The sequence below is a fragment of the Mus caroli genome, unplaced genomic scaffold (genome assembly GCF_978045245.1).
Source record: "Mus caroli unplaced genomic scaffold, Mus_caroli_1 scaffold_17, whole genome shotgun sequence".
NCBI lineage: Eukaryota > Metazoa > Chordata > Mammalia > Rodentia > Muridae > Mus > Mus caroli.
In genome coordinates, this window is record NW_028227272.1 from 56,933,862 (window position 1) to 56,946,168 (window position 12,307).

Below are 12,307 nucleotides of genomic sequence, written 5' to 3' on the forward strand. Positions count from 1 at the left end.
GTCAGAACATTATGCTCAGTCTTCTGTATAGATTTCTGTCTCACTGAACCAGACAGCATTACCGTCATTCATTTTCTTCATTATTGTCATAGGGGCATCAGAAGTCTTGACAAGGACCAATCACTGCCCCAACCTCTCAGAATACTCTCAGAATGGTGGAAAGTAAACCTTCCAGAGGCCCTCACGGATGCTGGTAATGTTACAGCTTTCAGGTTCTCAGCGAGTGCATGATGATCTCCTTCATTCTAAAGGTCACGTAGCCATTGGCAATGGCAGAGTGCACACAGGATAATGATCTATTGGGTGATGTTATTTAATGTGTGACTTTGCGGAGAGACTTGCCCATATGCATTTTTTTAATTTGAAAAACAACAGGGCAGAAAATTGAGGTCACTGATAACTGAGCCATAGGCTGTGGAGGATGGATGAGAGAGCAAATATTTCAGAAAAGTTTTCCGTAACTTCCCAGTACTGGGATAGGATGTCACGGTAAATCACAGGCAAACAAGTCACATGCAGAGACATTTCAGGGCTTTTCATAAGGCACCACAGTTCACATAAATCATTCAGGAAACAGCAGTGAGGTCTAGCCATGTGCCTGAGCCGGGGAGGATTCTGTGTTTGAGGGTCAGTCGCTTTAGGATAAGAATGGCCTTTCGGAGATTAATGGCGTTCTTGGCAACTCTACTATAAAAAGCCCGGAGCCAGAGAAAATAGAAACAAAGCCATGGTTTTGAAATGTTTACTATGTTCATACTTACAAAACTCTGACCAGAGAGTAACATGGCCATCACAGACTTTTTATGTAAGCACCAGAGATTGAAGCTCAGGTCTTCATGCTTACTGAAATCATTTTAGCAACTAAGCCATTTTCCTAACTTGGACTTCATGGCTTATGGCATAAGTTCAGTAAAACTTTAAGAATGGAGTAGTGCATGTATTAATTTCTCCGAAGCATGGGCACTGTGGCTGCCTCTACTGTACTGTTTCTAGTCCCAAAGTTGCAAGGAAAGACCATTTGTGTTTGGAAAACATGAACTTAGCAGCCGTTCCCACAGGCCTGAAGATATTGCCGTGGTCTTCTCTGGTTTTAAAGAAACATTTGCTTTCATTTAATAACAAAAATGAGTTTTTGGTATTAAAAGTTCAAAGAAATGATAAGGAGAAGGACTCTATGTGACTTGTCTTCTCCTCCTCCTTCTCTTCCTCCTCCTCTTTTCCTAGGGCATCTTGAAGTTTGTATGCTTCCAAACACAATCATTTGACGCCAGGGTTATTTCATGAGTATTGCACCCATAGGTATCTTAGGGGGTAAAGTAAGTTGATATATAAATTGGGCAAAAGGCTTACGAGAGTATGACTTTGAGTACTTCGTCTTCAGCAAGAATGTTGTGATAATATCTAAAGCTAGAAGACATTTTGTTGTAAATATATGTATATTATTAAAAGGTAATTTTTCCATCTAGTAGGTGTTGTTTATGAGATTTTTTTACTATGTTTTTGTAATATAGACAACAAAGGAGAAACAAATGTGCTATGAAGAATTTGGAATGATTTACACTGAATGATGCCATTAAGCCAAGATGAAGAAGGGCACAAAGCAGTCTTATAAAGAATAAAGTTCTAGCTGGGTGTGGTGGCACATGCTTTTAATCCCAGTACTTGGGAGGCAGAGGCAGACGGATTTCTGAGTTCGAGGCCAGCCTGGTCTACAAAGTGAGACCCAGGACAGCCAGGGCTACACAGAGAAACCCTGTCTCAACAAACCAAAAACCAAAACCAAACCAAAACAAACCAAAACAAAAAAAACCCAAAACAACAACAACAACAACAACAACAAAAATAAAGCTGTCGAGCTCACACTATTAGATTCTATAACTTGAAAGATTCAACAGTCAGAATGTGCTGGTTGTGTAATAGGCTTACCAGTAAACTGAGTGGCTTTAGAGTCCAAAACTCACAAAAATTATATTTGTGGTCACCGGTTGTAAACTAAGGAGCCAACACAAGTCAATGGGAGAAAATCATCTGTCAACAAACAGTATATACAAGAAAATGGTAAAAGAGTGAAATTGGATTCATCATATCAAAAATTTATTCAAGGAAAACTGTATGTCTAACTGCAACATCTAACATTACAGCAAAGTTAGAGGACAAAGTCATGAGTTAGAGTGAAATTTCATGACTTCTGCACTTAAGATTTAGACCTAAAATCAAAAGCATAGTAAATAAAAGAAAGTGTGAAGCTGACTGCATAGTAATGAGTGCTTCTTTCTTCTACATGTTGCTAACAGAGTAAATCACATATCCAGTAAGGTACTTGCATTTGGAATATATAAAGGCATCTTACAACAGCTCAGTCAAAAAATTGAACGAAGAGTATCAGCTGACAATACTCTAAAGAAGGCATTGTGTGTCTAGAAAGAGATATTCAGTGCCATTGACAATTAAGGACATGTGAATCAAAGCCATAGTGAGGGACCTCTACACATCCCCTGGGAATGGCTCTAAGATAGAAGACAGGAGAAAATGCTGGAAGAGTTGTGATGAATTAGAAGCCTTGTTTATTACTAAAGTACAGTAAATGCCATGGAAAACAATTTGGTAATTCAAACTGAAAGACTAACCCAGAACTTAGACAGTTATGCTATGTGTATATAGCATAACCACATTTGGCTGTTCCATGACTCAAGCATGTAATTTTCACTCTTTCCACACCTCACCAACTCTGCCTCTCCCTCTGTCTCCTTTCTGTCTCTTTCATGTAAGTCAAATTGCCTCGAATTTACCTTGTAGTGTAGGAAAACTAGCCTCCACCTCCTAAATGCTTGGACTACAAGTGAGTGCCACTGTGCAAATGCTTCACAAAGCCCTGCATTGGAAAGACTGTGGCCGTGTTAGCTATAAAAGCTCTGAGGTAGAAGAAAATGGAGATTCTTACCACTTTAATGGGAAATAAAGTCAGTATTCTTATACAATGGAATCAGTAACTAGGAATGAAGTCTTGATACAGGATACAGATTGCAAGAGAGATACTCTTCCTGAGTAATTGCTTTTACTGAAAAGTCATTCTTAGGGGCCTGTATGCAGCTCTGCCAGCGGAGTGCTTGCCTACCATGCGTTGTAACCCTAGATTCAATTCTTGCAGCCACAGAAACTTGGCTTGATGGTACACTTCTCAATCACAGCACTTAGGAGTAGAGGCAATGGGATCCAAGTTCATTCTCAACCACACAGTGAGTTTAAAGCCAACCTGGATCTGAGACCCTTTCTCAAAACAGGCAATCATGTAAAAAAGCAAACAAATAAGCTTTTAGAAATATCATTCACAAAAGACATGTATTACCGGATGTTATTTGAACTGTCCATAATAGTCAAATATGTATAGATAGAAAGTAGACTTGTTTGCTAAGGCTGTGGGCAGCTGCAAAGAAATCAAGGGTTACTGCAGGTACCCACCTGCAGTAGATCTCAGGGAGGTTAAGAAAATTAGGCTGTCTTGTTCTTGGCTACCCGCTAGAACTGGATTGCAAGCCTCTGTTGTTTAAGATACTACATACTTTAATCTCAGGTTACAAGAAATCAAGCTGGGATTGTCTTGGAAACTTCCTTCTTGAAGGCTAGTTTTAATAATGGGAGAAGTGCTATTTAGGCTGCTGGGGAGAAAAGCCAGGGACAGTTTTACCTAGCTGTGAATTGTGCAGGTTACTACAATCAACCTTTTCTACCACTTCCCTGGCCCTTGCTCTTTGGAAGTGAAGCTGACTTTCCTACCTCACTGATATTTAACTTTGCAAGATAGTTGCTTGGCCAGTGGGTTGCTGGTGACATTTTCCTCATACAATGATGGCTTTAGTGTGTTTCCGTTTGGGGCTCTCCCCTTGCCGGGCCTGCCCTGCAGCTTGAGCAGGGCCTGCTTTTGATAGCTCTGCTTCTACAGGATAAATCTCAGGATAGGGGATGTGGAACAAGAAAACTGAGCCCTAGTTCATGTGTTAAACATTGTTGACCAGCAATACTTACGAGTGAGAAATAAAAGAGGATGGCCTAGTTAGCAATCAATGGGAGGAGAGGCCCTTGGTCTTGGGAAGATCATATATGCACAGGGGAATGTACAGGGGAATGCCAGGGCCAGGGAGCAGGAGTGGGTGGGTTGGAGAGCAGGGTCGGGGGAGGGCATAGGGAACTTTCGGAATAGTATTTGAAATGTAAATGAAGAAAATATCTAATAAAAAAATGAAAAATAAAACCCCAACTTATCCAAATCCTCCAAATCCAACTTATCCAAATCATGTAAAACACATGAAGGTCCAACAATGGTAAGCTTCAGAATGCACTAAAAACCAGTGTTAAAGATGCTGGGTCCTATATGCATACAACACATCTATACAAATAAAGTAAAAATAATCAATTTTAAAAATTCTAAAAAAAAAATCTTCTTGCGACCCTCCAAGGCTCTTTGGGGGCTTCTGGTTATGTAGCGTTATTGCAAAACCTTTTGCTTATTTTCCCAATAACTAAAAAGATCAATGGGCTCCACAAAACTATACAGAATCTTGTGTGAAGGAACCCATGGGGAATGTTGGATCTCATACAGCAGTGCTGCAGTCTCAGGCTGAAATAGAATGTGCTTCTACTTGGTAATTTTACAATCTCTGGCAAATTAAAATGGAATGGAAGCTTGTTTCTAGTTAGGTGACTTACCAAATGCTAGCATTTTAATATCGGACTATGGCCACCGTGTCTAACAGTTCTGTAACAAATATACATGTACCTGCATCCCCAACGAGGAAAATGAAGACATAGATTGAAACAAAATATACTGTAGCCAATTGCTGTAATTTAGCACCCATGTTAGCTTTTATTGTTTTTTATGGAATGAAGGATCTACAGCAGACTAAAACACATAAAGCAATCGAAAACGACGTAATTGGAAAAGCAGGCAAAGTAAGACCTTTGACACGAGAATGGAGATAGGCTATCATGGCAGTAATTAGAGTCTGGAAAAGGACCTTTTATGAGTGGGGACACTATCGCAGGGGAAGGACTTTCATTTGTCCTTTTCATGCACCATAAGAGACAAAAAGCCTGATACAAACCATTGCAGGTGAAGTGCAAGGAAGACCCCACCAGATGGCTGTAAACAGCTCAGTACCATGAAGCCAGATGTAGACTTCCTTTGCAGTGCCACAGGTAAACAATGTATACCCTAAAGCCACTGGAGGTAGCAAGGTATTTACTAACAGATGCCAGAGAGCACAGACTTCAGGATCCAGTGTTCCCTGATGCTTATAAATGCATCTCCTTCCTATAATTCTGAGCAATTTCAGTGAAAACACTTGTAATCTTATCTAGACATAAAGCTGCCGCACCGTGTGTCAGGGTAAACAAATGTGGGCCCAAAAGCCAGGAAAGATAGTGTTGTGTCAACTGTAAACATATCAGTGTGTAAACTCAAAAGGTCTCAGGCATTAGAGAGGGCGCTAATAAATTCACAGGCAGAGAACTATAATAAACACATCCTGGCAAGTTACAGCCTAGCCCTGCCCTATAAAATTGGGCATATGTGTAGAGTTTGAATTTTACAAGCTTTTTCAGTGTGTCTCATTGAATCTTACATTGCGTTTCTACATCTCATTTATGGCTGTGATTGTGAATTCTTGTGTGTGTGCCTTGGGGAGGGGCAAGGATAGATCTTATTTCTTCTTATCTCCTCAATTCTTAATGTCTATCACCTTCTATGAGAGTGGTAGCTTCCTGAGAGAAAAGATGGAAGGATGTATGTGACAGGAAATAGGAGAGACAAAGAGCCATTGGGACATTCTACCTCTCAATCTCTCACTAGTTGGTCCTTTCCTCTATATCTAGGGACACCTGCAGTCATGGTTGGAGGAATTTCTCCCCTTAATTTTCCCCAGGGCCCACATGCCACCACACATCATAAATAAATGGCTTTATTCATGTATAATTTCAGAGTGCACTTTAGAATCTTTCAATGCAGGTAATAAATAACATTTAGTTAGGCTGAATTACTTATTAGCATAGAGACTATGTGGATCTGGTTTTTTTTACCTTTCACAATCTCTTCAAGAATATAAAACAGCACATCAAGTGATATTATTTAAAATTATTTATTTAGTATGTGTGTATATATGTGAGTACTACCGCATGTCCACAGAGGTTGGAAGACGACTGTTAGCAGGGGACTCTCTCCTCCACCACGTGGGTTACTGATATCAAACTCAGGTTCTCAGGCTGGGTGTTGGGTATTTGTACTGACTGAGTGGTGTTGCTATCTGGCTCCCATTTAGTATTTTAAGACTTGGAGATTCATCAACATTTTATACGAAAGGATAAAGAAGTGCTGTGCATAAAACATTGAACTTGAGTTTTAGCATTCTCTTTTATCACTCCTATCATTTTTATTTTGGTTTGCTCCATGCTTCAATTTTTCTGCCTGTCAACGGGTGACACCAGTACCTTCAGTCACCATTACTGATTTTTACAAATGCTGTCCCATAAGTAGAGAGTACTTTTGCCCATTTATATGACATTCAGCACTTTCACGTGACTTCCTTAGGTCACAAAGCATCTGTGAAGGTGACTGCTGTCACTGCTGGTCTGAGTAGTGTTGAGGAATCATTGGACTGTTCTTACCTCCCTTCTCCTGTTAGAGTGACTAGAGACACTGCTCACAGCTGAGGCTCTGGCATCCCATGGCTATGTGACAGCCACATACAGCACAATTTCTCGCAATAGGACATGCAGCATGAAGGAGAAACAAACCTTTATTATACAAAACTACTGAAGTTTAGCAACTTAGACCTGGTGTGAGTTGGCTCACCCTGCTTAGATCTGGTATGATGGGGGCTTATCAAGCGGTATTGACTTCCTTGGTTGTAAATGCTTTTAAAGAAGTAAAGGCAGATCGTCTCTGGAAAGCATCAGAAAAATTAGTCTCACCTTTAGTTTAGGCCGTTGTTGCTACCTTTGTCACTTGTTCTTTGGATGACATTTTCATGTTATCTTCTTGTAGAAGCAGAACAAAGAATTATTCCTTTCCTCTAACATCACTGTGCTTATTATTATTATTTAGTAATAGTTCGGAATTTTTCTTTATGGGTGCTTTGCTGTACATTTTTAGGGCATTAACTAAATTTGGAGTGTGTGTGTATGTCTATCAAACTTAACATTTTTTAAAAAGATTTTGTTTTTTATATATATGATGAGTACACTGTAGCTGTCTTCAGAGACACGAGAAGAAGGCATCAGATCCCATTGGTTGTGAGCCACCATGTGGTTGCTGGGAATTGAACTCAGGATCTTTGGAAGAGCAGTCAATGCTCTTAACTGCTGAGCCATCTCTCCAGTCCCAAACTTAACATTTCAGTTGCTAAAATTTGTTGTTTTCAGTACATCTGTGGTTCTGTATCTCACAGTCAAAGAAATTGTGGTAAATTTAGTTTCATCTAAAAATTCAGTTTCATGCAACACCCATTAAAAGAGAAAAAGTTCCATGACCTCTGAATGGTACACACATCACCTTCAAAGGCACCTTTCTGACAGGAGTGTTCTGTTTGGATTGAGCTTTTACTAGAAATGACCTCTACTCATGTATCTGGTAATTGAAAGAATTTTGTGCAGAGTGGTTTCTTCCGATCCTTCTTTCTCCTACACTGTTAATGCTCTTGGGTTGGGGCTGTGTTCAGTCACAGCATCTCTGATCACAGTATCTTTGTGTTGCTTTGCAGAGACTTAGCGTGTTGGGGTGAGAAATATTTCTAAAAGCCAGCAGTAATGTTAGCATGCGTGGAAGTGGCTGAGAAACACGTTATAAATCCTACTGTGCTTATTAATAAACACACCCTTGGCTTAGCTTCCTAATAGCAGAACTTTCAAAATGCTCCTGGTCTCTTCAACTCTGGGAGAAAAAAATGTTATTAAGAGTGAGCCAGAATGGTGTCACCCGGTATAACCAGTTGCAGTTTAAATCTCTCTCTCTTTCTCTTCTTTTGGTGAATATTTTAAAATAGATTATCATGTGAACTTTCGAATTTGAATTCAAAAGGTCTTCTTTGGTACAAATGGTCTCTACAACTGAGGCTTTGTTAATGCCACAGTAAAGATGGCAGCTCATTTTCTAATGAGGGAGAGAGTAAGCAAAAATAGGATATAGATTTGGGGAGGCAGGGAGCATCTGGGAAGAGTTGGGGGAGGGGAAATCATAATGAATTAGATGAATCATAATAATCAGAATAAAAACAATCTATTTTCAATAAAAGGAGAGCAGAAAATGCTTCTCATAATTATTTAGTGCTATACTACAAGCTATGTATCACGTACCACGCATGGATAAGAATTCAGTGCATTACGAATGCAGACTTTAATGTACAGGTCCTGTCAGTGGCATGCACTCATCGGGAGATAGACATGTTTATAAAGAGTAGGTCTAGGGAGGGGCAGACAATGCTTAATGTGTTTCCAGTCAACACACTCATGTTAAACAGTCGTTTCTAGTGTTGCCTTGAACACTAGATTGCTTAGTTGCAAATGAAAGTCCAGGACATTGATTTTAAACAGGCAGGGGCATTGCTGGATAATCTGTTTTAGTCATGCAACCACATTTATGAGACTACTTGCAGTCATTCTAACCCTCTGCATGTAGCAGAATTGGGAACAAGCATTAGTTGAAGGCCCTACGTGACTGTCTGTCCAATTGGGACCTTCCGAGACAGCCAAGTGAACGCTCACTTGTTTTCCACTGTAACTGCAAACTCAGGTGGGGATGTCTAGATCCACAAGAAGCATCTTGCAGACAAACGGAATGCACAGGGGCTGAGTTGAGAAAAGCGAAGAGACGTCCATAAGGCTTTTTGTGGGGCTGATGAGCAGCGGAATTAATCAGTCTTCAAGCTTCCCTATGCAGGCCTCAATATGCTTCGGGGAATTTAGATTTCAAAAGGAAAATGTTTAATAAGCTAGAAAACTTCAAATTAAACTGTCACAAGTTTATTTATTTATTTATTTACTTACTTATTTATTTATTTTTGCCAGCCGTTCTCCTTTCTAAAATTGTAAAGTTTCATTTTCCATTACTTGAATTCTGTTCCAAATATGAGAAGCAACCAAGTACCTCGAGAGGGTGGCTTGATTATCCTTTTTATAGTTACTACATCTGCACTAATGCATTGGGGGTTATTATGCTGTTTATTTTCTATAATTTTTCCCAATTAACATTTATTACTAGGAGCTATCTTTGCTAAATGAGGGTTACTCTGTGTGTGTGTGTGTGTGTGTGTGTGTAGGCAACACTAGAAAAGACTGCATATTTTTTTATAACTTGGGGAACTAAAACATAACCTTCATTTAAGAGAAATTGTGTACATTCGCAAGAACCTGGCTCCAATAAAACCGGAGTTAAACTGAAATTAGGAAAATTAATCTTAATTAAACATGTAATTCGAAAGTATTCTACTAATCCTGTTTTTGTCTTAAAGCAGAAACAAATTCTTTCATGGTTGTAACTGAAGTACAGATATAGTTTATGGAAACTATATCTGGGAGAACACTGTACAATTTCTTTATTCTTATGAATTTGATAAGCACTTTGAGTCTAGAAGTGAATCTTCCTGTAGCGGTGTCTGTGATTAAGACGTAGGCAGGTTTCAGCTCATTGCTGGCATCTGTTATCGTTTAACCATAACTACGTTGCTCATCAGTGTTTATCAGTTCCTTCAATCCAATACGGGAGGGTGCTTTTTGTTTTCCACAACTGAGCATGACAGACAAGCTATCCATAGAGTATACAGATGACAGGTCAAGAGGAAAATGAGCTCTTAGACAGTGTTTCAGGTGTTTCAGACACTGGGGAAAATAGCCTAGTAACATATGCAGGATATACTTTGGGCTTCTGTGTTAGCATTCATGCTGCTAGAAAATGCATTGTTTGAACTTAATGCATTCTCTAGTGAGGACCAGGGCATCACTACCATCTAATAGGGTGATCATGACGTCTGCAACAGAGTTTTCATTCAAGGTGAGTATCGAAGGGTCATGGTCTATGGAGGAACTGAGCTCTTGGTCTATGGAGAAACGGAGCTACGATTTACTCAGTACTGTAAAGCTGTAAGGCTGTGTGTACAGATTGTCTATTCCCTATTCTACATGGCAATGGGTGGAAAGTCTAAAAAAAAAATTAAAAGGATGTTTCAGTTCAGTTGTAGGTATTCTTATGTATTCACAGAAATTATTAATTTTTATTATTTTGTTTTATATTTAGCTTCTAAAATCAAAACAACAGCAGCAAAAATCAAACTTCTGAAAAAAGCTCTATTGCAGGATCAGAGTTGAGGTTTCTCATTACCTGTATTCACGTTTGACCATTTTTTATGCTATGATGTCTGGCACCACACTGACCTTCCACCGAGAGACCAGAGCTGCATTAGGATGCAGGCAAGGATGAAAGAACAGACATTATTTATTGAATTAGGTAGGCTCTTCATTGTTACATCATAATTTGATTGCTTTTAATTCCTCAAAATGTGAGATGCTTCTTGTGCTAGCTAGTTATACGCCAGCTTGATACAAAGTAGAGCCAACTGACAATTGGGAACCTGAGCTGCTAATAATGCCCCAACCAGATTGGCCTGTGGACAATCCTGTGGTGCATTTTCATGATTGATGCCTGTTTCCGGATAGCCAAGCTCACTGCAGATAGGGCCACCCCTGGGCTGGTGGTCCTGGTGCTATAAAAAGACAGGCTGAGCAAGCCATAAAGGGCAAGCCTATAAGTAGCACCCCTCCATGGCATCTGCATTAGCTCCTGCCTCCAGGTTCCTGCCCTGGTTCACTTCCTGTCTAGACTTTCTTTAGTGATGGACTGTTACCTGGAATTGTAAGAAAAATAATCCTTTTCCTTACTATGTTGCTTTTGGACAGTGCTTTATCCCTGCAATAGAAACCCTAAGACCCTGCTGTTTCTGTAGTCAGTTACTATAAACTTTCAGCTGTTTGGCATGTAAGTAGTATCAAACCGTAACAGATATAAATGTATTTTCTTTTAAATATCATACAATGTATATTTGTCATAATAGATTCAGACTACATCATACTGTGTAGGCTAAAACACTAATTTTTACCCACCAGCTGAATGAAACAGATATAGAAACCCACTACCAAACATTGGATGGAAGTCATGGACTCTTATGGAAGAGTTGGGGGAAGGTCTGAAGGTCCTGAAGAGGATAGGAACTCCACAAGACGATCAACAGAGTCAAATAACCCGGACCCTTGGGAGCGCTCAGAGATTGAGCCATCAACCAAAGAGCATACATGGACTGGACTGAGGTTGCCATGTCTTCTCTCAGTGGGAAAGGATGAGTCCAAGTCTGTGGAGTCTTGATGCACCAGGGTGAGGGGATACCCAGGGTGAGTACACTCTCAGAAGAGAAGGGGAGGGGAACTCTGGGGGGGCACTGGGAGAGGAGTCAGGGCTGGGGATGTAAAAACAAACAAACAAACAAACAAACAAACAAACAAACAATTCTACCTCATCCCATTCTGGTCAAGTATCAGCTTCCAGTTTGGTGATTATCTTGTAAACTTGGTTAGCAAATACTGAATTTCTAACATCACACTTCATCATTTGTAATATAACACCCCATTCAAAATAAACATAGTCAACAGATAAAAGGGTCTCAGGTGTTTGATTTTTATATAAATGATATTTTATTATTATAAAGAATAGTGTTATTTTATTATATCCAACATGCTTTCAATGTAGAATTAGGTTGTAGAGATATTTTTAAGTTGACTAATCAAAGCTTACATTATTTGTAATGACTGCACAGTGTCTGGTGAAATGGAAAATTTTGGTTTCTTTGGAAACTGGGTTGTGTCATGTGATGGTTTTCTGGACACTGTCTTCTGAGAGGATGTTTTGCTGAAGCAGGCACATGAGAGGGCATATGATGTTTTGCTGGAGCAAACGCTTGAGAGAGTGCATGACGTTTAGGAAGAATATAAATATAACCCCATAGACAGGGACACTTTTGCATTGCTACACTTTCCAATGCTTAACTGGTCTTCATTTTGTAGAAAGAAATGCACCAAAGAACTTCTTGTAGTATTCTGACTGATTCTTGCTTATTCGTGCCAATATGGTGGAGCCTTGCAGTTTCTGCTGGATCCAGCTACTGCTATTGACTCATGTTTAGTGTTTGATGTTAGACTGGACTGCTGATACCCTAACAATAAAGATTGGAATTGCCGCCAAAGAACTCCTTCTGGACAGGTTCACAACATCCTT

The 12,307-nt window shown here is 39.6% G+C and overlaps 1 protein-coding gene across 3 annotated transcripts in view; it reads right to left on the reverse strand.

Moving 5' to 3' along the window:
• Epha6 (EPH receptor A6) overlaps positions 1 to 12,307 on the reverse strand; it is a 922,149-nt gene that overhangs the window by 57,971 nt on the left and 851,871 nt on the right. The gene's annotated exons all lie outside the window — the stretch shown is intronic.